The sequence below is a fragment of the Entelurus aequoreus genome, unplaced genomic scaffold (genome assembly GCF_033978785.1).
Source record: "Entelurus aequoreus isolate RoL-2023_Sb unplaced genomic scaffold, RoL_Eaeq_v1.1 HiC_scaffold_122, whole genome shotgun sequence".
In the NCBI taxonomy this organism is placed as follows: domain Eukaryota; kingdom Metazoa; phylum Chordata; class Actinopteri; order Syngnathiformes; family Syngnathidae; genus Entelurus; species Entelurus aequoreus.
The window spans coordinates 50357-77715 of NW_026908054.1; positions in this window are offsets into that span (position 1 = coordinate 50357).

Consider the following 27359-nt stretch of genomic DNA (forward strand, 5'->3'; position numbering starts at 1 on the left):
TCCAAGAATTTTTTTTTTTTTCCTCCGTTTTTTTTCTAAGTGTCTGATGAGAGAAGGTAAAAAGAGGTGCTTTTTACCCTCTTTCGATTTGGTACTTAGAAAAAATCCAATACTTTTTTTTTTCTCTGTTTTTTTTTCTAAGTGTCTGATCGAGAGAAGGTAAAAAGAGATGCTTTTTACCCTCTTTCGATTTGGTACTTAGAAAAAATCCAAGAATTTTTTTTTTTCCCTTTTTTTTTTAAATTGTCTGATCGAGAGAAGGTAAAAAGAGGTGCTTTTTACCCTCTTTCGATTTGGTACTTAGAAAAAATCCAACTTTTTTTTTTCTCCGTTTTTTTCCAAGTGTCTGATCGAGAGAAGGTAAAAAGAGGTGCTTTTTACCCTCTTTCGATTTGGTACTTAGAAAAAATCCAAGAATTTTTTTTTTTTCCTCCGTTTTTTTTCTAAGTGTCTGATGAGAGAAGGTAAAAAGAGGTGCTTTTTACCCTCTTTCGATTTGGTACTTAGAAAAAATCCAATACTTTTTTTTTTCTCTCCGTTTTTTTTCTAAGTGTCTGATCGAGAGAAGGTAAAAAGAGGTGCTTTTTACCCTCTTTCGATTTGGTACTTAGAAAAAATCCAAGAATTTTTTTTTTTTCCTCCGTTTTTTTTCTAAGTGTCTGATGAGAGAAGGTAAAAAGAGGTGCTTTTTACCCTCTTTCGATTTGGTACTTAGAAAAAATCCAATACTTTTTTTTTTTTCTCCGTTTTTTTTCTAAGTGTCTGATCGAGAGAAGGTAAAAAGAGATGCTTTTTAACCTCTTTCGATTTGGTACTTAGAAAAAATCCAACTTTTTTTTTTCTCCGTTTTTTTCCAAGTGTCTGATCGAGAGAAGGTAAAAAGAGGTGCTTTTTACCCTCTTTCGATTTGGTACTTAGAAAAAAATCAAATTTTTTTTTTCCTCCGTTTTTTTTCTAAGTGTCTGATCGAAAGAAGGTAAAAAGAGGTGCTTTTTACCCTCTTTCGATTTGGTACTTAGAAAAAATCCAAGAATTTTTTTTTTTTTCCTCCGTTTTTTTTCTAAGTGTCTGATGAGAGAAGGTAAAAAGAGGTGCTTTTTACCCTCTTTCGATTTGGTACTTAGAAAAAATCCAAGAATTATTATTTTTTCCCCCGTTTTTTTTCTAAGTGTCTGATGAGAGAAGGTAAAAAGAGGTGCTTTTTACCCTCTTTCGATTTGGTACTTAGAAAAAATCCAATACTTTTTTTTTTTTCTCCGTTTTTTTTCAAAGTGTCTGATCGAGAGAAGGTAAAAAGAGGTGGTCTTTACCCTCTTTCGATTTGGTACTTAGAAAAAATCCAAGAATTTTTTTTTTTTCCTCCGTTTTTTTTCTAAGTGTCTGATGAGAGAAGGTAAAAAGAGGTGCTTTTTACCCTCTTTCGATTTGGTACTTAGAAAAAATCCAATACTTTTTTTTTTCTCTGTTTTTTTTTCTAAGTGTCTGATCGAGAGAAGGTAAAAAGAGATGCTTTTTACCCTCTTTCGATTTGGTACTTAGAAAAAATCCAAGAATTTTTTTTTTTTTCCCTTTTTTTTTTAAATTGTCTGATCGAGAGAAGCTAAAAAGAGGTGCTTTTTACCCTCTTTCGATTTGGTACTTAGAAAAAATCCAACTTTTTTTTTTCTCCGTTTTTTTCCAAGTGTCTGATCGAGAGAAGGTAAAAAGAGGTGCTTTTTACCCTCTTTCGATTTGGTACTTAGAAAAAAATCAATTTTTTTTTTCCTCCGTTTTTTTTCTAAGTGTCTGATCGAAAGAAGGTAAAAAGAGGTGCTTTTTACCCTCTTTCGATTTGGTACTTAGAAAAAATCCAAGAATTTCCCCCCCCCCCCCGTTTTTATTCTAAGTGTCTGATGAGAGAAGGTAAAAATAGGTGCTTTTTACCCTCTTTCGATTTGGTACTTAAAAAATATCCAAGAATTTTTTTTTTCTCCGTTTTTTTCTAAGTGTCTGATCGAAAGAAGGTAAAAAGAGGTGTTTTTTACCCTCTTTCGATTTGGTACTTAGAAAAAATCCAAGAATTTTTTTTTTTTCTTACGTTTTTTTTGCTAAGTGTCTGATCGAGAGAAGGTAAAAAGAGGTGCTTTTTACCCTCTGTCGATTTGGTACTTAGAAAAAAATCCAATTTTTTTTTTTTTTCGTCGGTTTTTTTTCTAAGTGTCTGATCGAAAGAAGGTAAAAAGAGTTGCTTTTTACCCTCTTTCGGTTTGGTACTCAGAAAAAAATCCAAGATTTTTTTTTCTCCGTTTTTTTCTAAGTGTCTGATCGAGAGAAGGTAAAAAGAGGTGCTTTTTACCCTCTTTCGATTTGGTACTTAGAAAAAATCCAAGAATTTTTTTTTTTTTCCTCCGTTTTTTTTCTAAGTGTCTGATGAGAGAAGGTAAAAAGAGGTGCTTTTTACCCTCTTTCGATTTGGTACTTAGAAAAAATCCAATACTTTTTTTTTTCTCTGTTTTTTTTTCTAAGTGTCTGATCGAGAGAAGGTAAAAAGAGATGCTTTTTACCCTCTTTCGATTTGGTACTTAGAAAAAATCCAAGAATTTTTTTTTTTCCCTTTTTTTTTTAAATTGTCTGATCGAGAGAAGGTAAAAAGAGGTGCTTTTTACCCTCTTTCGATTTGGTACTTAGAAAAAATCCAACTTTTTTTTTTCTCCGTTTTTTTCCAAGTGTCTGATCGAGAGAAGGTAAAAAGAGGTGCTTTTTACCCTCTTTCGATTTGGTACTTAGAAAAAATCCAAGAATTTTTTTTTTTCCTCCGTTTTTTTTCTAAGTGTCTGATGAGAGAAGGTAAAAAGAGGTGCTTTTTACCCTCTTTCGATTTGGTACTTAGAAAAAATCCAATACTTTTTTTTTTTCTCCGTTTTTTTTCTAAGTGTCTGATCGAGAGAAGGTAAAAAGAGGTGCTTTTTACCCTCTTTCGATTTGGTACTTAGAAAAAATCCAAGAATTTTTTTTTTTTTCCTCCGTTTTTTTTCTAAGTGTCTGATGAGAGAAGGTAAAAAGAGGTGCTTTTTACCCTCTTTCGATTTGGTACTTAGAAAAAATCCAATACTTTTTTTTTTTTCTCCGTTTTTTTTCTAAGTGTCTGATCGAGAGAAGGTAAAAAGAGATGCTTTTTAACCTCTTTCGATTTGGTACTTAGAAAAAATCCAACTTTTTTTTTTCTCCGTTTTTTTCCAAGTGTCTGATCGAGAGAAGGTAAAAAGAGGTGCTTTTTACCCTCTTTCGATTTGGTACTTAGAAAAAAATCAAATTTTTTTTTTCCTCCGTTTTTTTTCTAAGTGTCTGATCGAAAGAAGGTAAAAAGAGGTGCTTTTTACCCTCTTTCGATTTGGTACTTAGAAAAAATCCAAGAATTTTTTTTTTTTTCCTCCGTTTTTTTTCTAAGTGTCTGATGAGAGAAGGTAAAAAGAGGTGCTTTTTACCCTCTTTCGATTTGGTACTTAGAAAAAATCCAAGAATTATTATTTTTCCCCCCGTTTTTTTTCTAAGTGTCTGATGAGAGAAGGTAAAAAGAGGTGCTTTTTACCCTCTTTCGATTTGGTACTTAGAAAAAATCCAATACTTTTTTTTTTTTCTCCGTTTTTTTTCAAAGTGTCTGATCGAGAGAAGGTAAAAAGAGGTGGTCTTTACCCTCTTTCGATTTGGTACTTAGAAAAAATCCAAGAATTTTTTTTTTTTTCCTCCGTTTTTTTTCTAAGTGTCTGATGAGAGAAGGTAAAAAGAGGTGCTTTTTACCCTCTTTCGATTTGGTACTTAGAAAAAATCCAATACTTTTTTTTTTCTCTGTTTTTTTTTCTAAGTGTCTGATCGAGAGAAGGTAAAAAGAGGTGCTTTTTACCCTCTTTCGATTTGGTACTTAGAAAAAATCCAACTTTTTTTTTTCTCCGTTTTTTTCCAAGTGTCTGATCGAGAGAAGGTAAAAAGAGGTGCTTTTTACCCTCTTTCGATTTGGTACTTAGAAAAAAATCAATTTTTTTTTTCCTCCGTTTTTTTTCTAAGTGTCTGATCGAAAGAAGGTAAAAAGAGGTGCTTTTTACCCTCTTTCGATTTGGTACTTAGAAAAAATCCAAGAATTTCCCCCCCCCCCCGTTTTTTTTCTAAGTGTCTGATGAGAGAAGGTAAAAATAGGTGCTTTTTACCCTCTTTCGATTTGGTACTTAAAAAATATCCAAGAATTTTTTTTTTCTCCGTTTTTTTCTAAGTGTCTGATCGAAAGAAGGTAAAAAGAGGTGTTTTTTACCCTCTTTCGATTTGGTACTTAGAAAAAATCCAAGAATTTTTTTTTTTCCTACGTTTTTTTTGCTAAGTGTCTGATCGAGAGAAGGTAAAAAGAGGTGCTTTTTACCCTCTGTCGATTTGGTACTTAGAAAAAAATCCAATTTTTTTTTTTTTTCGTCGGTTTTTTTTCTAAGTGTCTGATCGAAAGAAGGTAAAAAGAGTTGCTTTTTACCCTCTTTCGGTTTGGTACTCAGAAAAAAATCCAAGATTTTTTTTTCTCCGTTTTTTTCTAAGTGTCTGATCGAGAGAAGGTAAAAAGAGGTGCTTTTTACCCTCTTTCGATTTGGTACTTAGAAAAAAATGCAAGAATTTTTTTTTCTCCCCGTTTTTTTTCTAAGTGTCTCATCGAGAGAAGGTAAAAAGAGGTGCTTTTTACCCTCTGTCGATTTGGTACTTAGAAAAAAATCCAAATTTTTTTTTTCCTCCGTTTTTTTTCTAAGTGTCTGATCGAGAGAAGGTAAAAAGAGGTGCTTTTTACCCTCTTTCGATTTGGTACTTAGAAAAAATCCAATATATATATATTTTTTCCCGTTTTTTTTTAAAGTGTCTGATCGAAAGAAGGTAAAAAGAGGTGCTTTTTACCCTCTTTCGATTTGGTACTTAGAAAAAATCCAATACTTTTTTTTTTTTTTCCTCCGTTTTTTTTCTAAGTGTCTGATCGAGAGAAGGTAAAAAGAGGTGCTTTTTACCCTCTTTCGATTTGGTACTCAGAAAAAATCTTTTTTTTTTTTTTTCCCCCCCGTTTTTTTTCTAAGTGTCTGATGAGAGAAGGTAAAAAGAGGTGCTTTTTACCCTCTTTCGATTTGGTACTTAAAAAATATCCAAGAATTTTTTTTTTTCTCCGTTTTTTTCTAAGTGTCTGATCGAAAGAAGGTAAAAAGAGGTGTTTTTTACCCTCTTTCGATTTGGTACTTAGAAAAAATCCAAGAATTATTTTTTTTTCCTACGTTTTTTTTGCTAAGTGTCTGATCGAGAGAAGGTAAAAAGAGGTGCTTTTTACCCTCTGTCGATTTGGTACTTAGAAAAAAATCCAATTTTTTTTTTTTCCTCGGTTTTTTTTCTAAGTGTCTGATCGAAAGAAGGTAAAAAGAGTTGCTTTTTACCCTCTTTCGGTTTGGTACTCAGAAAAAAATCCAAGATTTTTTTTTTTCTCCGTTTTTTTTCTAAGTGTCTGATCGAGAGAAGGTAAAAAGAGGTGCTTTTTACCCTCTTTCGATTTGGTACTTAGAAAAAAATGCAAGAATTTTTTTTTTCTCCCCGTTTTTTTTCTAAGTGTCTCATCGAGAGAAGGTAAAAAGAGGTGCTTTTTACCCTCTGTCGATTTGGTACTTAGAAAAAAATCCAACATTTTTTTTTCCTCCGTTTTTTTTCTAAGTGTCTGATCGAGAGAAGGTAAAAAGAGGTGCTTTTTACCCTCTTTCGATTTGGTACTTAGAAAAAATCCAATATATATATATTTTTTCCCGTTTTTTTTTAAAGTGTCTGATCGAAAGAAGGTAAAAAGAGGTGCTTTTTACCCTCTTTCGATTTGGTACTTAGAAAAAATCCAATACTTTTTTTTTTTTCCCTCCGTTTTTTTTCTAAGTGTCTGATCGAGAGAAGGTAAAAAGAGGTGCTTTTTACCCTCTTTCGATTTGGTACTCAGAAAAAATCTTTTTTTTTTTTCCCCCCCGTTTTTTTTCTAAGTGTCTGATCGAGAAAAGGTAAAAAGAGGTGCTTTTTACCCTCTTTCGATTTGGTACTTAGAAAAAATCCAATACTTTTTTTTTTTCTCCGTTTTTTTTCTAAGTGTCTGATTGAGAGAAGGTAAAAAGAGGTGCTTTTTACCCTCTTTCGATTTGGTACTCAGAAAAAATCAATTTTTTTTTCCCCCCGTTTTTTTTCTAAGTGTCTGATCGAGAGAAGGTAAAAAGAGGTGCTTATTACCCTCTTTCGATTTGGTACTTAGAAAAAATCCAATACTTTTTTTTTTTTTTTCTCCGTTTTTTTTCTAAGTGTCTGATCGAGAGAAGGTAAAAAGAGGTGCTTTTTACCCTCTTTTGATTTGGTACTCAGAAAAAATCCAACTTGTTTTTGTTTTTTTTCCGTTTTTTTTGTAACTGTCTGATCGAAAGAAGGTAAAAAGAGGTGCTTTTTACGCTCTTTCGATTTGGTACTTAGAAAAAATCCAATTTTTTTGGGTTTTTTTCCCTGTTTTTTTTCTAAGTGTCTGATCGAGAGAAGGTAAAAAGAGGTGCTTTTTACCCTCTTTCGATTTGGTACTTAGAAAAAAATCCGATTTTTTTTTCTCCTTTTTTTTCTAAGTGTCTGATCGAGAGAAGGTAAAAAGAGGTGCTTTTTACCCTCCTTCGATTTGGTACTTAGAAAAAATCCAAGAATTTTTTTTAAATTTTCCCTTTTTTTTTCTAAGTGTCTAATCGAGAGAAGGTAAAAAGAGGTGCTTTTTACCCTCTTTCGATTTGGTACTTAGAAAAAAATCCACATTTCCCCCCCCCCCCCGTTTTTTTTCTAAGTGTCTAATCGAGAGAAGGTAAAAAGAGGTGCTTTTTACCCTCTTTCGATTTGGTACTTAGAAAAAAATCCAAATTTTTTTTTCTCCGTTTTTTTTCTAAGTGTCTGATCGAGAGAAGGTAAAAAGAGGTGCTTTTTACCCTATTTCGATTTGGTACTCAGAAAAAATCCAATTTTTTAATTTTTTCCCCCGTTTTTTTTCTAAGTGTCTGATCGAGAGAAGGTAAAAAGAGGTGCTTTTTACCCTCTTTCGATTTGGTACTTAGAAAAAATCCAAGATTTTTTTTTTTTTTTTTCACGTTTTTTTTCTAAGTGTCTGATCGAGAGAAGGTAAAAAGAGGTGCTTTTTACCCTCTTTCGATTTGGTACTTAAAAAATATCCAAGAATTTTTTTTTTCTCCGTTTTTTTCTAAGTGTCTGATCGAAAGAAGGTAAAAAGAGGTGTTTTTCACCCTCTTTCGATTTGGTACTTAGAAAAAATCCAAGAATTATTATTTTTTCCTACGTTTTTTTGCTAAGTGTCTGATCGAGAGAAGGTAAAAAGAGGTGCTTTTTACCCTCTGTCGATTTGGTACTTAGAAAAAAATCCAAATTTTTTTTTTTTCCTCGGTTTTTTTTCTAAGTGTCTGATCGAAAGAAGGTAAAAAGAGTTGCTTTTTACCCTCTTTCGGTTTGGTACTCAGAAAAAAATCCAAGATTTTTTTTTTCTCCGTTTTTTTTTAAAGTGTCTGATCGAGAGAAGGTAAAAAGAGGTGCTTTTTACCCTCTTTCGATTTGGTACTTAGAAAAAAATGCAAGAATTTTTTTTTTCTCCCCGTTTTTTTTCTAAGTGTCTCATCGAGAGAAGGTAAAAAGAGGTGCTTTTTACCCTCTGTCGATTTGGTACTTAGAAAAAAATCCAAATTTTTTTTTTCCTCCGTTTTTTTTCTAAGTGTCTGATCGAGAGAAGGTAAAAAGAGGTGCTTTTTACCCTCTTTCGATTTGGTACTTAGAAAAAATCCAATATATATATATTTTTTCCCGTTTTTTTTTAAAGTGTCTGATCGAAAGAAGGTAAAAAGAGGTGCTTTTTACCCTCTTTCGATTTGGTACTTAGAAAAAATCCAATACTTTTTTTTTTTTTTCCTCCGTTTTTTTTCTAAGTGTCTGATCGAGAGAAGGTAAAAAGAGGTGCTTTTTACCCTCTTTCGATTTGGTACTTAGAAAAAATCCAATACTTTTTTTTTTTTTTTCTCCGTTTTTTTTCTAAGTGTCTGATCGAGAGAAGGTAAAAAGAGGTGCTTTTTACCCTCTTTCGATTTGGTACTCAGAAAAAATCCAATTTTTAAATTTTTTTTCCCGTTTTTTTTCTAAGTGTCTGATCGAGAGAAGGTAAAAAGAGGTGCTTTTTACCCTCTTTCGATTTGGTACTCAGAAAAAATCCATTTCCCCTCCCCCCCCGTTTTTTTTCTAACTGTCTGATCGAGAGAAGGTAAAAAGAGGTGCTTTTTACCCTCTTTTGATTTGGTACTTAGAAAAAATCCAATACTTTTTTTTTTTTTGTCCGTTTTTTTTCTAAGTGTCTGATCGGGAGAAGGTAAAAAGAGGTGCTTTTTACCCTCTTTCGATTTGGTACTCAGAAAAAATCCAAATTTTTTTTCCCCCCCGTTTTTTTTCTAAGTGTCTGATCGAGAGAAGGTAAAAAGAGGTGCTTATTACCCTCTTTCGATTTGGTACTTAGAAAAAATCCAATAATTTTTTTTTTTTCCCGTTTTTTTGCTAAGTGTCTGATCGAGAGAAGGTAAAAAGAGGTGCTTTTTACCCTCTTTCGATTTGGTACTTAGAAAAAATCCAAGAATTCCCCCCCCCCCCCGTTTTTATTCTAAGTGTCTCATCGAGAGAAGGTAAAAAGAGGTGCTTTTTACCCTCTTTCGATTTGGTACTCAGAAAAAATCCAATAATTTTTTTTTTCTCTCCGTTTTTTTTCTAAGTGTCTGATCGAGAGAAGGTAAAAAGAGGTGCTTTTTACCCTCTTTCGATTTGGTACTTAGAAAAAATCCAAGAATTTATTTTTTTTTTCTCCGTTTTTTTTCTAAAGCAGCTAGTGCCCAATCAAATGGGACTGGGTTCAAATCCCAGTCAGATCGTTTGGTGACTAGGAAAGATCCAGTCAGAAAAATTACTCTTTTATATCATAGTTTACTGAGACAGGTTCTCAACTAAATATGTCATTGGGGACGGAAATCTCCTTTCAAGAAGACCACAGATAGCTGAATGGTTAAAGCAGCTAGCTCCCAATCAAAGGGTTCTGGGTTCAAATCCCAGTCAGGTCACTCTGAAGGTAGTAAAGATCTAGTCAGAGGAATAAATCTTTTGTATGATAGTTTAAAGGTTCTCAATTATATATGTTATTGGGGCCCAAAATCTAGTAACAAAAAGACTAAGGATAGCTGAATGGTTAAACAGCTAGCTCCCAATCATAGGGTTCTGCGTTCATTCCCAGTCAGATCAATGATCTTTGATTTGTGTTTTGTAACATGTATTTAAAACAAAAGAGTGCTCCTGTCACAGAAAGGATCTTTGACCTGCATTTTTCCCAGTACAGTGCTCTTGTCAAACAAGATCTTTGATTAGTGTTTTGTAACACCTCCATTCCACTGTATTATCCTGAATCAGATGCACCTGTGTGAGGTGGTTAGCTGCATAAAGACACCTGTCCAATCAGTAAGAGCCAAACATTCAGCATGGCTAAGAGCAAAGAGCTGTCCAAAGACACCAGAGACAAAATTGTACAACTCCACAAGGATGGAAAGGGCTACGGAGAAATTGCCAAGCAGCTTGGTGAAAAAAGGTCCACTGTTGGAGCAATCATTAGAAAATGGAAGAAGCTAAACATGACGGTCAATCTCAATGGGAGTGGAGCCCCATGCAAGATATCACCTGGTGGGGTCTCAATGATGCTAAGAAAGGTGAGGAATCAGCCCAGGACTACACGGCAGGACTTGGTCAATGACCTGAAAAGAGCTGGGACCACTGTTTCCATGGTCACTGTTGGTAATAACGTCATGGTTTGAAATCATGCATGGCACGGAAGGTTCCCCTGCTTAAACCAGAACATGTTAAGGCCCGTCTTAAGTTTGCCAATGACCATTTGGATGATCCAGAGGAGTCATGGGAGAAAGTGTTGTGGACAGTGTTTTATCACATCTCTATCATAGTTTACAGACACAGGTTCACCATTAAATCTGGTCTTAAGAAAACCCAAGGTAGCTCAGTGGGTAACATCAATACTGTTAACCAAGGGGTACTGGGTTCAAGTCCCACTTACAGTTTTATATCATAGTTTACTGAGACAGGTTCTCAATTAAATGTTTCATTGGGGCCCTAAAACTTTATTCTAGAAGACAAAAGATAGCTGAAGGGTTAAACAGCTACCTCCCAATCAAAGGGTTCTGGGTTCAATCCCAGTCAGGTCACTCTACAACTACTAAATATCCACTCAGAGCAATTGATCTTTTAAATGAAAGTTTACTGAGACAGTTCTCAATTATATATGTCATTGGGGCCCGGAAATCTGGCAACAAATAGAGTAAGGGTGGCTGAATGGTTAAACAGCTACCTCTCAATCAAAGGTTTCTGGGTTCAATCCCAGTCAGGTCACTCGACAACTACTAAGTACAAAATCGAGAGAGGCTAAAAATCACCTCTTTTTCCTTCTCGCGATCAGACACTTACAAAAAAAACTGGAAAAAAAAAAAAAAAAATTTGGATTTTTTCTAAGTACAAAATCGAGAGAGGCTAAAAATCACCTCTTTTTCCTTCTCTCGATCAGACACTTAGAAAAAAAACGGAAAAAAAAAAAAAAAAAAATTTGGATTTTTTCTAAGTACAAAATCGAGAGAGGCTAAAAATCACCTCTTTTTCCTTCTCTCGATCAGACACTTAGAAAAAAAACGGAAAAAAAAAAAAAAAAATTTGGATTTTTTCTAAGTACAAAATCGAGAGAGGCTAAAAATCACCTCTTTTTCCTTCTCTCGATCAGACACTTAGAAAAAAAACGGAAAAAAAAAAAAAAAAATTTGGATTTTTTCTAAGTACAAAATCGAGAGAGGCTAAAAATCACCTCTTTTTCCTTCTCTCGATCAGACACTTAGAAAAAAAACGGAAAAAAAAAAAAAAAAATTGGATTTTTTCTTAGTACAAAATCGAGAGAGGCTAAAAATCACCTCTTTTTCCTTCTCTCGATCAGACACTTAGAAAAAAAAACGGGAAAAAAAAAAAAAAAATTTGGATTTTTTCTAAGTACAAAATCGAGAGAAGCTAAAAATCACCTTTTTTTCCTTCTCTCGATCAGACACTTAGAAAAAAAAATAAAAAAAAAAATAAAAATTTGGATTTTTTCTAAGTACAAAATCGAGAGAGGCTAAAAATCACCTCTTTTTCCTTCTCTCGATCAGACACTTAGAAAAAAAACTGGAAAAAAAAAATGTATATTTGGATTTTTTCTAAGTACAAAATCGAGAGAGGCTAAAAATCACCTCTTTTTCCTTCTCTCGATCAGACACTTAGAAAAAAAACGGAAAAAAAAAAAAAAAAAATTTGGATTTTTTCTAAGTACAAAATCGAGAGAGGCTAAAAATCACCTCTTTTTCCTTCTCTCGATCAGACACTTTGAAAAAAAACGGAAAAAAAAAAAAAAAAAATTTGGATTTTTCCTAAGTACAAAATCGAGAGAGGCTAAAAATCACCTCTTTTTCCTTCTCTCGATCAGACACTTAGAAAAAAAACGGAAAAAAAAAAAAAAAAAAATTTGGATTTTTTCTAAGTACAAAATCGAGAGAGGCTAAAAATCACCTCTTTTTCCTTCTCTCGATCAGACACTTAGAAAAAAAACGGGAAAAAAAAAAAAAAAAATTGGATTTTTTCTAAGTACAAAATCGAGAGAGGCTAAAAATCACCTCTTTTTCCTTCTCTCGATCAGACACTTAGAAAAAAAACGGAAAAAAAAAAAAAAAAATTTGGATTTTTTCTAAGTACAAAATCGAGAGAGGCTAAAAATCACCTCTTTTTCCTTCTCTCGATCAGACACTTAGAAAAAAAACGGAAAAAAAAAAAAAAAATTTGGATTTTTTCTTAGTACAAAATCGAGAGAGGCTAAAAATCACCTCTTTTTCCTTCTCTCGATCAGACACTTAGAAAAAAAACGGGAAAAAAAAAAAAAAAAATTTGGATTTTTTCTAAGTACAAAATCGAGAGAAGCTAAAAATCACCTTTTTTTCCTTCTCTCGATCAGACACTTAGAAAAAAAAATAAAAAAAAAAATAAAAATTTGGATTTTTTCTAAGTACAAAATCGAGAGAGGCTAAAAATCACCTCTTTTTCCTTCTCTCGATCAGACACTTAGAAAAAAAACTGGAAAAAAAAAATGTATATTTGGATTTTTTCTAAGTACAAAATCGAGAGAGGCTAAAAATCACCTCTTTTTCCTTCTCTCGATCAGACACTTAGAAAAAAAACGGAAAAAAAAAAAAAAAAATTTGGATTTTTTCTAAGTACAAAATCGAGAGAGGCTAAAAATCACCTCTTTTTCCTTCTCTCGATCAGACACTTAGAAAAAAAACGGAAAAAAAAAAAAAAAATTTGGATTTTTTCTTAGTACAAAATCGAGAGAGGCTAAAAATCACCTCTTTTTCCTTCTCTCGATCAGACACTTAGAAAAAAAACGGGAAAAAAAAAAATAAAAATTTGGATTTTTTCTAAGTACAAAATCGAGAGAAGCTAAAAATCACCTTTTTTTCCTTCTCTCGATCAGACACTTAGAAAAAAAAAATAAAAAAAAAAATAAAAATTTGGATTTTTTCTAAGTACAAAATCGAGAGAGGCTAAAAATCACCTCTTTTTCCTTCTCTCGATCAGACACTTAGAAAAAAAACTGGAAAAAAAAAATGTATATTTGGATTTTTTCTAAGTACAAAATCGAGAGAGGCTAAAAATCACCTCTTTTTCCTTCTCTCGATCAGACACTTAGAAAAAAAACGGAAAAAAAAAAAAAAAAAAATTGGATTTTTTCTAAGTACAAAATCGAGAGAGGCTAAAAATCACCTCTTTTTCCTTCTCTCGATCAGACACTTAGAAAAAAAACGGAAAAAAAAAAAAAAAAATTTGGATTTTTTCTAAGTACAAAATCGAGAGAGGCTAAAAATCACCTCTTTTTCCTTCTCTCGATCAGACACTTAGAAAAAAAACGGAAAAAAAAAAAAAAAAAAATTTGGATTTTTTCTAAGTACAAAATCGAGAGAGGCTAAAAATCACCTCTTTTTCCTTCTCTCGATCAGACACTTAGAAAAAAAACGGAAAAAAAAAAAAAAAAATTGGGATTTTTTCTAAGTACAAAATCGAGAGAGGCTAAAAATCACCTTTTTTTCCTTCTCTCGATCAGACACTTAGAAAAAAAAATTGAAAAAAAAATAAAAAAATTGGATTTTTTCTAAGTACAAAATCGAGAGAGGCTAAAAATCACCTCTTTTTCCTTCTCTCGATCAGACACTTAGAAAAAAAACGGAAAAAAAAAAAAAAAAAAATTTGGATTTTTTCTAAGTACAAAATCGAGAGAGGCTAAAAATCACCTCTTTTTCCTTCTCTCGATCAGACACTTAGAAAAAAAATGAAAAAAAAAAAAAAAAAATTGGATTTTTTCTAAGTACAGAATCGAGAGAGGCTAAAAATCACCTCTTTTTCCTTCTCTCGATCAGACACTTAGAAAAAAAACGGAAAAAAAAAAAAAAAATTTGGATTTTTTCTAAGTACAAAATCGAGAGAGGCTAAAAATCACCTCTTTTTCCTTCTCTCGATCAGACACTTAGAAAAAAAACGGAAAAAAAAAAAAAAAAAATTTGGATTTTTTCTAAGTACAAAATCGAGAGAGGCTAAAAATCACCTCTTTTTCCTTCTCTCGATCAGACACTTAGAAAAAAAACGGAAAAAAAAAAAAAAAAATTTGGATTTTTTCTAAGTACAAAATCGAGAGAGGCTAAAAATCACCTCTTTTTCCTTCTCTCGATCAGACACTTAGAAAAAAAACTGAAAAAAAAATAAAAAAAATTTGGATTTTTTCTAAGTACAAAATCGAGAGAGGCTAAAAATCACCTCTTTTTCCTTCTCTCGATCAGACACTTAGAAAAAAAACTGGAAAAAAAAAAAAAAATTGGTATTTTTTCTAAGTACAAAATCGAGAGAGGCTAAAAATCACCTCTTTTTCCTTCTCTCGATCAGACAGTTAGAAAAAAAACGGAAAAAAAAAAAAAAAAAATTTGGATTTTTTCTAAGTACAAAATCGAGAGAGGCTAAAAATCACCTCTTACTCCTTCTCTCGATCAGACACTTAGAAAAAAAACGGAAAAAAAAAAAAATAAATTTGGATTTTTTCTAAGTACAAAATCGAGAGAGGCTAAAAATCACCTCTTTTTCCTTCTCTCGATCAGACACTAAGAAAAAAAAATGAAAAAAAAAAAAAAAAATTGGATTTTTTCTAAGTACAAAATCGAGAGAGGCTAAAAATCACCTCTTTTTCCTTCTCTCGATCAGACACTTAGAAAAAAAACGAAAAAAAAAAAAAAAAAAATTTGGATTTTTTCTAAGTACAAAATCGAGAGAGGCTAAAAATCACCTCTTTTTCCTTCTCGCGATCAGACACTTAGAAAAAAAACGGAAAAAAAAAAAAAAAAAATTTGGATTTTTTCTAAGTACAAAATCGAGAGAGGCTAAAAATCACCTCTTTTTCCTTCTCTCGATCAGACACTTAGAAAAAAAACTGAAAAAAAAAAATAAAAATTTTGTATTTTTTCTAAGTACAAAATCGAGAGAGGCTAAAAATCACCTCTTTTTCCTTCTCTCGATCAGACACTTAGAAAAAAAACGGAAAAAAAAAAAAATAAATTTTGGATTTTTTCTAAGTACAAAATCGAGAGAGGCTAAAAATCACCTCTTTTTCCTTCTCTCGATCAGACACTTAGAAAAAAAACGGAAAAAAAAAAAAAAAAAATTGGATTTTTTCTAAGTACAAAATCGAGAGAGGCTAAAAATCACCTCTTTTTCCTTCTCTCGATCAGACACTTAGAAAAAAAAATGAAAAAAAAAAAAAAAAAATTTGGATTTTTTCTAAGTACAAAATCGAGAGAGGCTAAAAATCACCTCTTTTTCCTTCTCTCGATCAGACACTTAGAAAAAAAACGGAAAAAAAAAAAAAAAATTTTGGATTTTTTCTAAGTACAAAATCGAGAGAGGCTAAAAATCACCTCTTTTTCCTTCTCTCGATCAGACACTTAGAAAAAAAACTGAAAAAAAAAAAAAAAATTGGTATTTTTTCTAAGTACAAAATCGAGAGAGGCTAAAAATCACCTCTTTTTCCTTCTCTCGATCAGACACTAAGAAAAAAAACGGAAAAAAAAAATAAAAAAATTTGGATTTTTTCTAAGTACAAAATCGAGAGAGGCTAAAAATCACCTCTTTTTCCTTCTCTCGATCAGACACTTAGAAAAAAAACGGAAAAAAAAAAAAAAAAATTTGGATTTTTTCTAAGTACAAAATCGAGAGGGGCTAAAAATCACCTCTTTTTCCTTCTCTCGATCAGACACTAAGAAAAAAAAATGAAAAAAAAAAAAAAAAAATTGGATTTTTTCTAAGTACAAAATCGAGAGAGGCTAAAAATCACCTCTTTTTCCTTCTCTCGATCAGACACTTAGAAAAAAAACGGAAAAAAAAAAAAAAAAAATTTGGATTTTTTCTAAGTACAAAATCGAGAGAGGCTAAAAATCACCTCTTTTTCCTTCTCGCGATCAGACACTTACAAAAAAAACTGGAAAAAAAAAAAAAAAAATTTGGATTTTTTCTCAGTACAAAATCGAGAGAGGCTAAAAATCACCTCTTTTTCCTTCTCTCGATCAGACACTTAGAAAAAAAACGGAAAAAAAAAAAAAAAAATTTGGATTTTTTCTAAGTACAAAATCGAGAGAGGCTAAAAATCACCTCTTTTTCCTTCTCTCGATCAGACACTTAGAAAAAAAACGGAAAAAAAAAAAAAAAATTGGTATTTTTTCTAAGTACAAAATCGAGAGAGGCTAAAAATCACCTCTTTTTCCTTCTCTCGATCAGACACTAAGAAAAAAAACGGAAAAAAAAAATAAAAAAATTTGGATTTTTTCTAAGTACAAAATCGAGAGAGGCTAAAAATCACCTCTTTTTCCTTCTCTCGATCAGACACTTAGAAAAAAAACGGAAAAAAAAAAAAAAAAATTTGGATTTTTTCTAAGTACAAAATCGAGAGAGGCTAAAAATCACCTCTTTTTCCTTCTCTCGATCAGACACTAAGAAAAAAAAATGAAAAAAAAAAAAAAAAAATTGGATTTTTTCTAAGTACAAAATCGAGAGAGGCTAAAAATCACCTCTTTTTCCTTCTCTCGATCAGACACTTAGAAAAAAAACGGAAAAAAAAAAAAAAAAAAATTTGGATTTTTTCTAAGTACAAAATCGAGAGAGGCTAAAAATCACCTCTTTTTCCTTCTCGCGATCAGACACTTACAAAAAAAACTGGAAAAAAAAAAAAAAAAATTTGGATTTTTTCTCAGTACAAAATCGAGAGAGGCTAAAAATCACCTCTTTTTCCTTCTCTCGATCAGACACTTAGAAAAAAAACGGAAAAAAAAAAAAAAAAATTTGGATTTTTTCTAAGTACAAAATCGAGAGAGGCTAAAAATCACCTCTTTTTCCTTCTCTCGATCAGACACTTAGAAAAAAAACGGAAAAAAAAAAAAAAAAAATTTGGATTTTTTCTAAGTACAAAATCGAGAGAGGCTAAAAATCACCTCTTTTTCCTTCTCTCGATCAGACACTTAGAAAAAAAACGGAAAAAAAAAAAAAAAAAATTTGGATTTTTTCTAAGTACAAAATCGAGAGAGGCTAAAAATCACCTTTTTTTCCTTCTCTCGATCAGACACTTAGAAAAAAAAAATAAAAAAAAAAATAAAAATTTGGATTTTTTCTAAGTACAAAATCGAGAGAGGCTAAAAATCACCTCTTTTTCCTTCTCTCGATCAGACACTTAGAAAAAAAACTGGAAAAAAAAAAATGTATATTTGGATTTTTTCTAAGTACAAAATCGAGAGAGGCTAAAAATCACCTCTTTTTCCTTCTCTCGATCAGACACTTAGAAAAAAAACGGAAAAAAAAAAAAAATAAAATTGGATTTTTTCTAAGTACAAAATCGAGAGAGGCTAAAAATCACCTCTTTTTCCTTCTCTCGATCAGACACTTAGAAAAAAAACGGAAAAAAAAAAAAATAATTTGGATTTTTTCTAAGTACAAAATCGAGAGAGGCTAAAAATCACCTCTTTTTCCTTCTCTCGATCAGACACTTAGAAAAAAAACGGAAAAAAAAAAAAAAAAAATTTGGATTTTTTCTAAGCACAAAATCGAGAGAGGCTAAAAATCACCTCTTTTTCCTTCTCTCGATCAGACACTTAGAAAAAAAACGGAAAAAAAAAATAAAAAATTTGGATTTTTTCTAAGTACAAAATCGAGAGAGGCTAAAAATCACCTCTTTTTCCTTCTCTCGATCAGACACTTAGAAAAAAAACTGAAAAAAAAATAAAAAAAATTTGGATTTTTTCTAAGTACAAAATCGAGAGAGGCTAAAAATCACCTCTTTTTCCTTCTCTCGATCAGACACTTAGAAAAAAAACTGGAAAAAAAAAAAAAAATTGGTATTTTTTCTAAGTACAAAATCGAGAGAGGCTAAAAATCACCTCTTTTTCCTTCTCTCGATCAGACAGTTAGAAAAAAAACGGAAAAAAAAAAAAAAAAAATTTGGATTTTTTCTAAGTACAAAATCGAGAGAGGCTAAAAATCACCTCTTACTCCTTCTCTCGATCAGACACTTAGAAAAAAAACGGAAAAAAAATGAAAATAAATTTGGATTTTTTCTAAGTACAAAATCGAGAGAGGCTTAAAATCACCTCTTTTTCCTTCTCTCGATCAGACACTTAGAAAAAAAATCGGAAAAAAAACCAAAAAAAAAAAAAAAATTGGATTTTTTCTAAGTACAAAATCGAGAGAGGCTAAAAATCACCTCTTTTTCCTTCTCTCGATCAGACACTTAGAAAAAAAACGGAAAAAAAAAAATAAAAATTTGGATTTTTTCTAAGTACAAAATCGAGAGAGGCTAAAAATCACCTCTTTTTCCTTCTCTCGATCAGACACTTAGAAAAAAAACGGAAAAAAAAAAAAAAAAAATTTGGATTTTTTCTAAGTACAAAATCGAGAGAGGCTAAAAATCACCTCTTTTTCCTTCTCTCGATCAGACACTAAGAAAAAAAAATGAAAAAAAAAAAAAAAAAATTGGATTTTTTCTAAGTACAAAATCGAGAGAGGCTAAAAATCACCTCTTTTTCCTTCTCTCGATCAGACACTTAGAAAAAAAACGAAAAAAAAAAAAAAAAAATTGGATTTTTTCTAAGTACAAAATCGAGAGAGGCTAAAAATCACCTCTTTTTCCTTCTCGCGATCAGACACTTAGAAAAAAAACGGAAAAAAAAAAAAAAAAATTTGGATTTTTTCTAAGTACAAAATCGAGAGAGGCTAAAAATCACCTCTTTTTCCTTCTCTCGATCAGACACTTAGAAAAAAAACTGAAAAAAAAAAATAAAAATTTTGGATTTTTTCTAAGTACAAAATCGAGAGAGGCTAAAAATCACCTCTTTTTCCTTCTCTCGATCAGACACTTAGAAAAAAAACGGAAAAAAAAAAAAAAAAATTTTGGATTTTTTCTAAGTACAAAATCGAGAGAGGCTAAAAATCACCTCTTTTCCTTCTCTCGATCAGACACTTAGAAAAAAAACGGAAAAAAAAAAAAAAAAAAATTGGATTTTTTCTAAGTACAAAATCGAGAGAGGCTAAAAATCACCTCTTTTTCCTTCTCTCGATCAGACACTTAGAAAAAAAACGGAAAAAAAAAAAAAAAAAAATTGGATTTTTTCTAAGTACAAAATCGAGAGAGGCTAAAAATCACCTTTTTTTCCTTCTCTCGATCAGACACTTAGAAAAAAAAAAGAAAAAAAAAAAAAAAATTGGATTTTTTCTAAGTACAAAATCGAGAGAGGCTAAAAATCACCTCTTTTTCCTTCTCTCGATCAGACACGTAGAAAAAAAACGGAAAAAAAAAAAAAAAAAATTTGGATTTTTTCTAAGTACAAAATCGAGAGAGGCTAAAATCACCTCTTTTTCCTTCTCTCGATCAGACACTTAGAAAAAAAACGGAAAAAAAAAAAAAAAAAATTTGGATTTTTTCTAAGTACAAAATCGAGAGAGGCTAAAAATCACCTCTTTTTCCTTCTCTCGATCAGACACTTAGAAAAAAAACGGAAAAAAAAAAAAAATAAATTTGGATTTTTTCTAAGTACAAAATCGAGAGAGGCTAAAAATCACCTCTTTTTCCTTCTCTCGATCAGACACTTAGAAAAAAAACGGAAAAAAAAAAAAAAAAATTGGGATTTTTTCTAAGTACAAAATCGAGAGAGGCTAAAAATCACCTCTTTTTCCTTCTCTCGATCAGACACTTAGAAAAAAAACGGAAAAAAAAAAAAAAAAAAATTTGGATTTTTTCTAAGTACAAAATCGAGAGAGGCTAAAAATCACCTCTTTTTCCTTCTCTCGATCAGACACTTAGAAAAAAAACGGAAAAAAAAAAAAAAATTTGGATTTTTTCTAAGTACAAAATCGAGAGAGGCTAAAAATCACCTTTTTTTCCTTCTCTCGATCAGACACTTAGAAAAAAAAAAAAGAAAAAATAAAAAAAAAATTGGATTTTTTCTAAGTACAAAATCGAGAGGGGCTAAAAATCACCTCTTTTTCCTTCTCTCGATCAGACACTTAGAAAAAAAACGGAAAAAAAAAAAAAAAAAATTTTGATTTTTTCTAAGTACAAAATCGAGAGAGGCTAAAAATCACCTCTTTTTCCTTCTCTCGATCAGACACTTAGAAAAAAAACGGAAAAAAAAAAAAAAAAAATTTGGATTTTTTCTAAGTACAAAATCGAGAGAGGCTAAAAATCACCTCTTTTTCCTTCTCTCGATCAGACACTTAGAAAAAAAACGGAAAAAAAAAAAAAAAAATTTGGATTTTTTCTAAGTACAAAATCGAGAGAGGCTAAAAATCACCTCTTTTTCCTTCTCTCGATCAGACACTTAGAAAAAAAACTGAAAAAAAAAAAAAAAATTTTGGATTTTTTCTAAGTACAAAATCGAGAGAGGCTAAAAATCACCTCTTTTTCCTTCTCTCGATCAGACACTTAGAAAAAAAACTGGAAAAAAATATATATATATTTGGATTTTTTCTAAGTACAAAATCGAGAGAGGCTAAAAATCACCTCTTTTTCCTTCTCTCGATCAGACACTTAGAAAAAAAACTGAAAAAAAAAAAAAAATTGGTATTTTTTCTAAGTACAAAATCGAGAGAGGCTAAAAATCACCTCTTTTTCCTTCTCTCGATCAGACACTTAGAAAAAAAAACGGAAAAAAAAAAAAAAAATTGTTTTTTTTTCTAAGTACAAAATCGAGAGAGGCTAAAAATCACCTCTTTTTCCTTCTCTCGATCAGACACTTAGAAAAAAAACGGAAAAAAAAATAAAAAAAAATTGGATTTTTTCTAAGTACAAAATCGAGAGAGGCTAAAAATCACCTCTTTTTCCTTCTCTCGATCAGACACTTAGAAAAAAAACGGAAAAAAAAAATAAAAAATTTGGATTTTTTCTAAGTACAAAATCGAGAGAGGCTAAAAATCACCTCTTTTTCCTTCTCTCGATCAGACACTTAGAAAAAAAACGGAAAAAAAAAAAAATTTGTATTTTTTCTAAGTACAAAATCGAGAGAGGCTAAAAATCACCTCTTTTTCCTTCTCTCGATCAGACACTAAGAAAAAAAAATGAAAAAAAAAAAAAAAAATTGGATTTTTTCTAAGTACAAAATCGAGAGAGGCTAAAAATCACCTCTTTTTCCTTCTCTCGATCAGACACTTAGAAAAAAAACGGAAAAAAAAAAAAATAATTTTGGATTTTTTCTAAGTACAAAATCGAGAGAGGCTAAAAATCACCTCTTTTTCCTTCTCTCGATCAGACACTTAGAAAAAAACGGAAAAAAAAAAAAAAATTGGTATTTTTTCTAAGTACAAAATCGAGAGAGGCTAAAAATCACCTCTTTTTCCTTCTCTCGATCAGACACTAAGAAAAAAACGGAAAAAAAAAATAAAAAAATTTGGATTTTTTCTAAGTACAAAATCGAGAGAGGCTAAAAATCACCTCTTTTTCCTTCTCTCGATCAGACACTTAGAAAAAAAACGGAAAAAAAAAAAAAAAAAATTTGGATTTTTTCTAAGTACAAAATCGAGAGAGGCTAAAAATCACCTCTTTTTCCTTCTCTCGATCAGACACTTAGAAAAAAAACGGAAAAAAAAAAAAAAAAAATTTGGATTTTTTCTAAGTACAAAATCGAGAGAGGCTAAAAATCACCTCTTTTTCCTTCTCTCGATCAGACACTAAGAAAAAAAAATGAAAAAAAAAAAAAAAAATTGGATTTTTTCTAAGTACAAAATCGAGAGAGGCTAAAAATCACCTCTTTTTCCTTCTCTCGATCAGACACTTAGAAAAAAAACGAAAAAAAAAAAAAAAAAAAATTGGATTTTTTCTAAGTACAAAATCGAGAGAGGCTAAAAATCACCTCTTTTTCCTTCTCGCGATCAGACACTTAGAAAAAAAACGGAAAAAAAAAAAAAAAAAATTTGGATTTTTTCTAAGTACAAAATCGAGAGAGGCTAAAAATCACCTCTTTTTCCTTCTCTCGATCAGACACTTAGAAAAAAAACTGAAAAAAAAAAATAAAAATTTTGGATTTTTTCTAAGTACAAAATCGAGAGAGGCTAAAAATCACCTCTTTTTCCTTCTCTCGATCAGACACTTAGAAAAAAAACGGAAAAAAAAAAAAAAAATTTTGGATTTTTTCTAAGTACAAAATCGAGAGAGGCTAAAAATCACCTCTTTTTCCTTCTCTCGATCAGACACTTAGAAAAAAAACGGAAAAAAAAAAAAAAAAAAATTGGATTTTTTCTAAGTACAAAATCGAGAGAGGCTAAAAATCACCTCTTTTTCCTTCTCTCGATCAGACACTTAGAAAAAAAACGGAAAAAAAAAAAAAAAAAAATTGGATTTTTTCTAAGTACAAAATCGAGAGAGGCTAAAAATCACCTTTTTTTCCTTCTCTCGATCAGACACTTAGAAAAAAAAAAGAAAAAAAAAAAAAAAAAATTGGATTTTTTCTAAGTACAAAATCGAGAGAGGCTAAAAATCACCTCTTTTTCCTTCTCTCGATCAGACACTTAGAAAAAAAACGGAAAAAAAAAAAAAAAAAATTTGGATTTTTTCTAAGTACAAAATCGAGAGAGGCTAAAAATCACCTCTTTTTCCTTCTCTCGATCAGACACTTAGAAAAAAAACGGAAAAAAAAAAAAATAAATTTGGATTTTTTCTAAGTACAAAATCGAGAGAGGCTAAAAATCACCTCTTTTTCCTTCTCTCGATCAGACACTTAGAAAAAAAACGGAAAAAAAAAAAAAAAAATTGGGATTTTTTCTAAGTACAAAATCGAGAGAGGCTAAAAATCACCTCTTTTTCCTTCTCTCGATCAGACACTTAGAAAAAAAACGGAAAAAAAAAAAAAAAAAATTTGGATTTTTTCTAAGTACAAAATCGAGAGAGGCTAAAAATCACCTCTTTTTCCTTCTCTCGATCAGACACTTAGAAAAAAAACGGAAAAAAAAAAAAAAAAAAATTGGATTTTTTCTAAGTACAAAATCGAGAGAGGCTAAAAATCACCTTTTTTTCCTTCTCTCGATCAGACACTTAGAAAAAAAAAAGAAAAAAAAAAAAAAAAAATTGGATTTTTTCTAAGTACAAAATCGAGAGGGGCTAAAAATCACCTCTTTTTCCTTCTCTCGATCAGACACTTAGAAAAAAAACGGAAAAAAAAAAAAAAATTTTTTTGATTTTTTCTAAGTACAAAATCGAGAGAGGCTAAAATCACCTCTTTTTCCTTCTCTCGATCAGACACTTAGAAAAAAAACGGAAAAAAAAAAAAAAAATTTGGATTTTTTCTAAGTACAAAATCGAGAGAGGCTAAAAATCACCTCTTTTTCCTTCTCTCGATCAGACACTTAGAAAAAAAACGGAAAAAAAAAAAAAAAATTTGGATTTTTTCTAAGTACAAAATCGAGAGAGGCTAAAAATCACCTCTTTTTCCTTCTCTCGATCAGACACTTAGAAAAAAAACTGAAAAAAAAAAAAAAAATTTTTGGATTTTTTCTAAGTACAAAATCGAGAGAGGCTAAAAATCACCTCTTTTTCCTTCTCTCGATCAGACACTTAGAAAAAAAACTGGAAAAAAATATATATATATTTGGATTTTTTCTAAGTACAAAATCGAGAGAGGCTAAAAATCACCTCTTTTTCCTTCTCTCGATCAGACACTTAGAAAAAAAACTGAAAAAAAAAAAAAAAATTGGTATTTTTTCTAAGTACAAAATCGAGAGAGGCTAAAAATCACCTCTTTTTCCTTCTCTCGATCAGACACTTAGAAAAAAAACGGAAAAAAAAAAAAAATTGGTATTTTTTCTAAGTACAAAATCGAGAGAGGCTAAAAATCACCTCTTTTTCCTTCTCTCGATCAGACACTAAGAAAAAAAACGGAAAAAAAAAATAAAAAAATTTGGATTTTTTCTAAGTACAAAATCGAGAGAGGCTAAAAATCACCTCTTTTTCTTCTCTCGATCAGACACTTAGAAAAAAAACGGAAAAAAAAAAAAAAAAAAATTTGGATTTTTTCTAAGTACAAAATCGAGAGAGGCTAAAAATCACCTCTTTTTCCTTCTCTCGATCAGACACTTAGAAAAAAAACGGAAAAAAAAAAAAAAAAATTTGGATTTTTTCTAAGTACAAAATCGAGAGAGGCTAAAAATCACCTCTTTTTCCTTCTCTCGATCAGACACTAAGAAAAAAAAATGAAAAAAAAAAAAAAAAATTGGATTTTTTCTAAGTACAAAATCGAGAGAGGCTAAAAATCACCTCTTTTTCCTTCTCTCGATCAGACACTTAGAAAAAAAACGAAAAAAAAAAAAAAAAAAATTGGATTTTTTCTAAGTACAAAATCGAGAGAGGCTAAAAATCACCTCTTTTTCCTTCTCGCGATCAGACACTTAGAAAAAAAACGGGAAAAAAAAAAAAAAAATTTGGATTTTTTCTAAGTACAAAATCGAGAGAGGCTAAAAATCACCTCTTTTTCCTTCTCTCGATCAGACACTTAGAAAAAAAACTGAAAAAAAAAAATAAAAATTTTGGATTTTTTCTAAGTACAAAATCGAGAGAGGCTAAAAATCACCTCTTTTTCCTTCTCTCGATCAGACACTTAGAAAAAAAACGGAAAAAAAAAAAAAAAATTTTGGATTTTTTCTAAGTACAAAATCGAGAGAGGCTAAAAATCACCTCTTTTTCCTTCTCTCGATCAGACACTTAGAAAAAAAACGGAAAAAAAAAAAAAAAAAATTGGATTTTTTCTAAGTACAAAATCGAGAGAGGCTAAAAATCACCTCTTTTTCCTTCTCTCGATCAGACACTTAGAAAAAAAACGGAAAAAAAAAAAAAAAAAAATTGGATTTTTCTAAGTACAAAATCGAGAGAGGCTAAAAATCACCTTTTTTTCCTTCTCTCGATCAGACACTTAGAAAAAAAAAAGAAAAAAAAAAAAAAAAATTGGATTTTTTCTAAGTACAAAATCGAGAGAGGCTAAAAATCACCTCTTTTTCCTTCTCTCGATCAGACACTTAGAAAAAAAACGGAAAAAAAAAAAAAAAATTTGGATTTTTCTAAGTACAAAATCGAGAGAGGCTAAAAATCACCTCTTTTTCCTTCTCTCGATCAGACACTTAGAAAAAAAACGGAAAAAAAAAAAAATAAATTTGGATTTTTTCTAAGTACAAAATCGAGAGAGGCTAAAAATCACCTCTTTTTCCTTCTCTCGATCAGACACTTAGAAAAAAAACGGAAAAAAAAAAAAAAAAATTGGGATTTTTCTAAGTACAAAATCGAGAGAGGCTAAAAATCACCTCTTTTTCCTTCTCTCGATCAGACACTTAGAAAAAAAAACGGAAAAAAAAAAAAAAAAAATTTGGATTTTTTCTAAGTACAAAATCGAGAGAGGCTAAAAATCACCTCTTTTTCCTTCTCTCGATCAGACACTTAGAAAAAAAAACGGAAAAAAAAAAAAAAAAAAATTGGATTTTTCTAAGTACAAAATCGAGAGAGGCTAAAAATCACCTTTTTTTCCTTCTCTCGATCAGACACTTAGAAAAAAAAAAGAAAAAAAAAAAAAAAAAATTGGATTTTTTCTAAGTACAAAATCGAGAGGGGCTAAAAATCACCTCTTTTTCCTTCTCTCGATCAGACACTTAGAAAAAAAACGGAAAAAAAAAAAAAATTTTTTTGATTTTTTCTAAGTACAAAATCGAGAGAGGCTAAAAATCACCTCTTTTTCCTTCTCTCGATCAGACACTTAGAAAAAAAACGGAAAAAAAAAAAAAAAAATTTGGATTTTTTCTAAGTACAAAATCGAGAGAGGCTAAAAATCACCTCTTTTTCCTTCTCTCGATCAGACACTTAGAAAAAAAACGGAAAAAAAAAAAAAAAATTTGGATTTTTTCTAAGTACAAAATCGAGAGAGGCTAAAAATCACCTCTTTTTCCTTCTCTCGATCAGACACTTAGAAAAAAAACTGAAAAAAAAAAAAAAAATTTTGGATTTTTCTAAGTACAAAATCGAGAGAGGCTAAAAATCACCTCTTTTTCCTTCTCTCGATCAGACACTTAGAAAAAAAACTGGAAAAAAATATATATATATTTGGATTTTTTCTAAGTACAAAATCGAGAGAGGCTAAAAATCACCTCTTTTTCCTTCTCTCGATCAGACACTTAGAAAAAAAACTGAAAAAAAAAAAAAAATTGGTATTTTTTCTAAGTACAAAATCGAGAGAGGCTAAAAATCACCTCTTTTTCCTTCTCTCGATCAGACACTTAGAAAAAAAAACGGAAAAAAAAAAAAAAATTGTTTTTTTTTTCTAAGTACAAAATCGAGAGAGGCTAAAAATCACCTCTTTTTCCTTCTCTCGATCAGACACTTAGAAAAAAAACGGAAAAAAAAAAAAAAAAAAATTGGATTTTTTCTAAGTACAAAATCGAGAGAGGCTAAAAATCACCTCTTTTTCCTTCTCTCGATCAGACACTTAGAAAAAAAACGGAAAAAAAAAAATAAAAAATTTTGGATTTTTTCTAAGTACAAAATCGAGAGAGGCTAAAAATCACCTCTTTTTCCTTCTCTCGATCAGACACTTAGAAAAAAACGGAAAAAAAAAAAATTTGTATTTTTTCTAAGTACAAAATCGAGAGAGGCTAAAAATCACCTCTTTTTCCTTCTCTCGATCAGACACTAAGAAAAAAAAATGAAAAAAAAAAAAAAAAAATTGGATTTTTTCTAAGTACAAAATCGAGAGAGGCTAAAAATCACCTCTTTTTCCTTCTCTCGATCAGACACTTAGAAAAAAAAACGGAAAAAAAAAATAATAATTTTGGATTTTTTCTAAGTACAAAATCGAGAGAGGCTAAAAATCACCTCTTTTTCCTTCTCTCGATCAGACACTTAGAAAAAAAACGGAAAAAAAAAAAAAAATTGGTATTTTTTCTAAGTACAAAATCGAGAGAGGCTAAAAATCACCTCTTTTTCCTTCTCTCGATCAGACACTAAGAAAAAAAAACGGAAAAAAAAAATAAAAAAATTTGGATTTTTTCTAAGTACAAAATCGAGAGAGGCTAAAAATCACCTCTTTTTCCTTCTCTCGATCAGACACTTAGAAAAAAAACGGAAAAAAAAAAAAAAAAAATTTGGATTTTTTCTAAGTACAAAATCGAGAGAGGCTAAAAATCACCTCTTTTTCCTTCTCTCGATCAGACACTAAGAAAAAAAAAAGAAAAAAAAAAAAAAAAATTGGATTTTTTCTAAGTACAAAATCGAGAGAGGCTAAAAATCACCTCTTTTTCCTTCTCTCGATCAGACACTTAGAAAAAAAACGGAAAAAAAAAAAAAAAAAATTTGATTTTTTCTAAGTACAAAATCGAGAGAGGCTAAAAATCACCTCTTTTTCTTTCTCGCGATCAGACACTTACAAAAAAAACTGGAAAAAAAAAAAAAAAATTTGGATTTTTTCTAAGTACAAAATCGAGAGAGGCTAAAAATCACCTCTTTTCCTTCTCTCGATCAGACACTTAGAAAAAAAACGGAAAAAAAAAAAAAAAAAATTTGGATTTTTTCTAAGTACAAAATCGAGAGAGGCTAAAAATCACCTCTTTTTCCTTCTCTCGATCAGACACTTAGAAAAAAAACGGAAAAAAAAAAAAAAAAAAATTTGGAT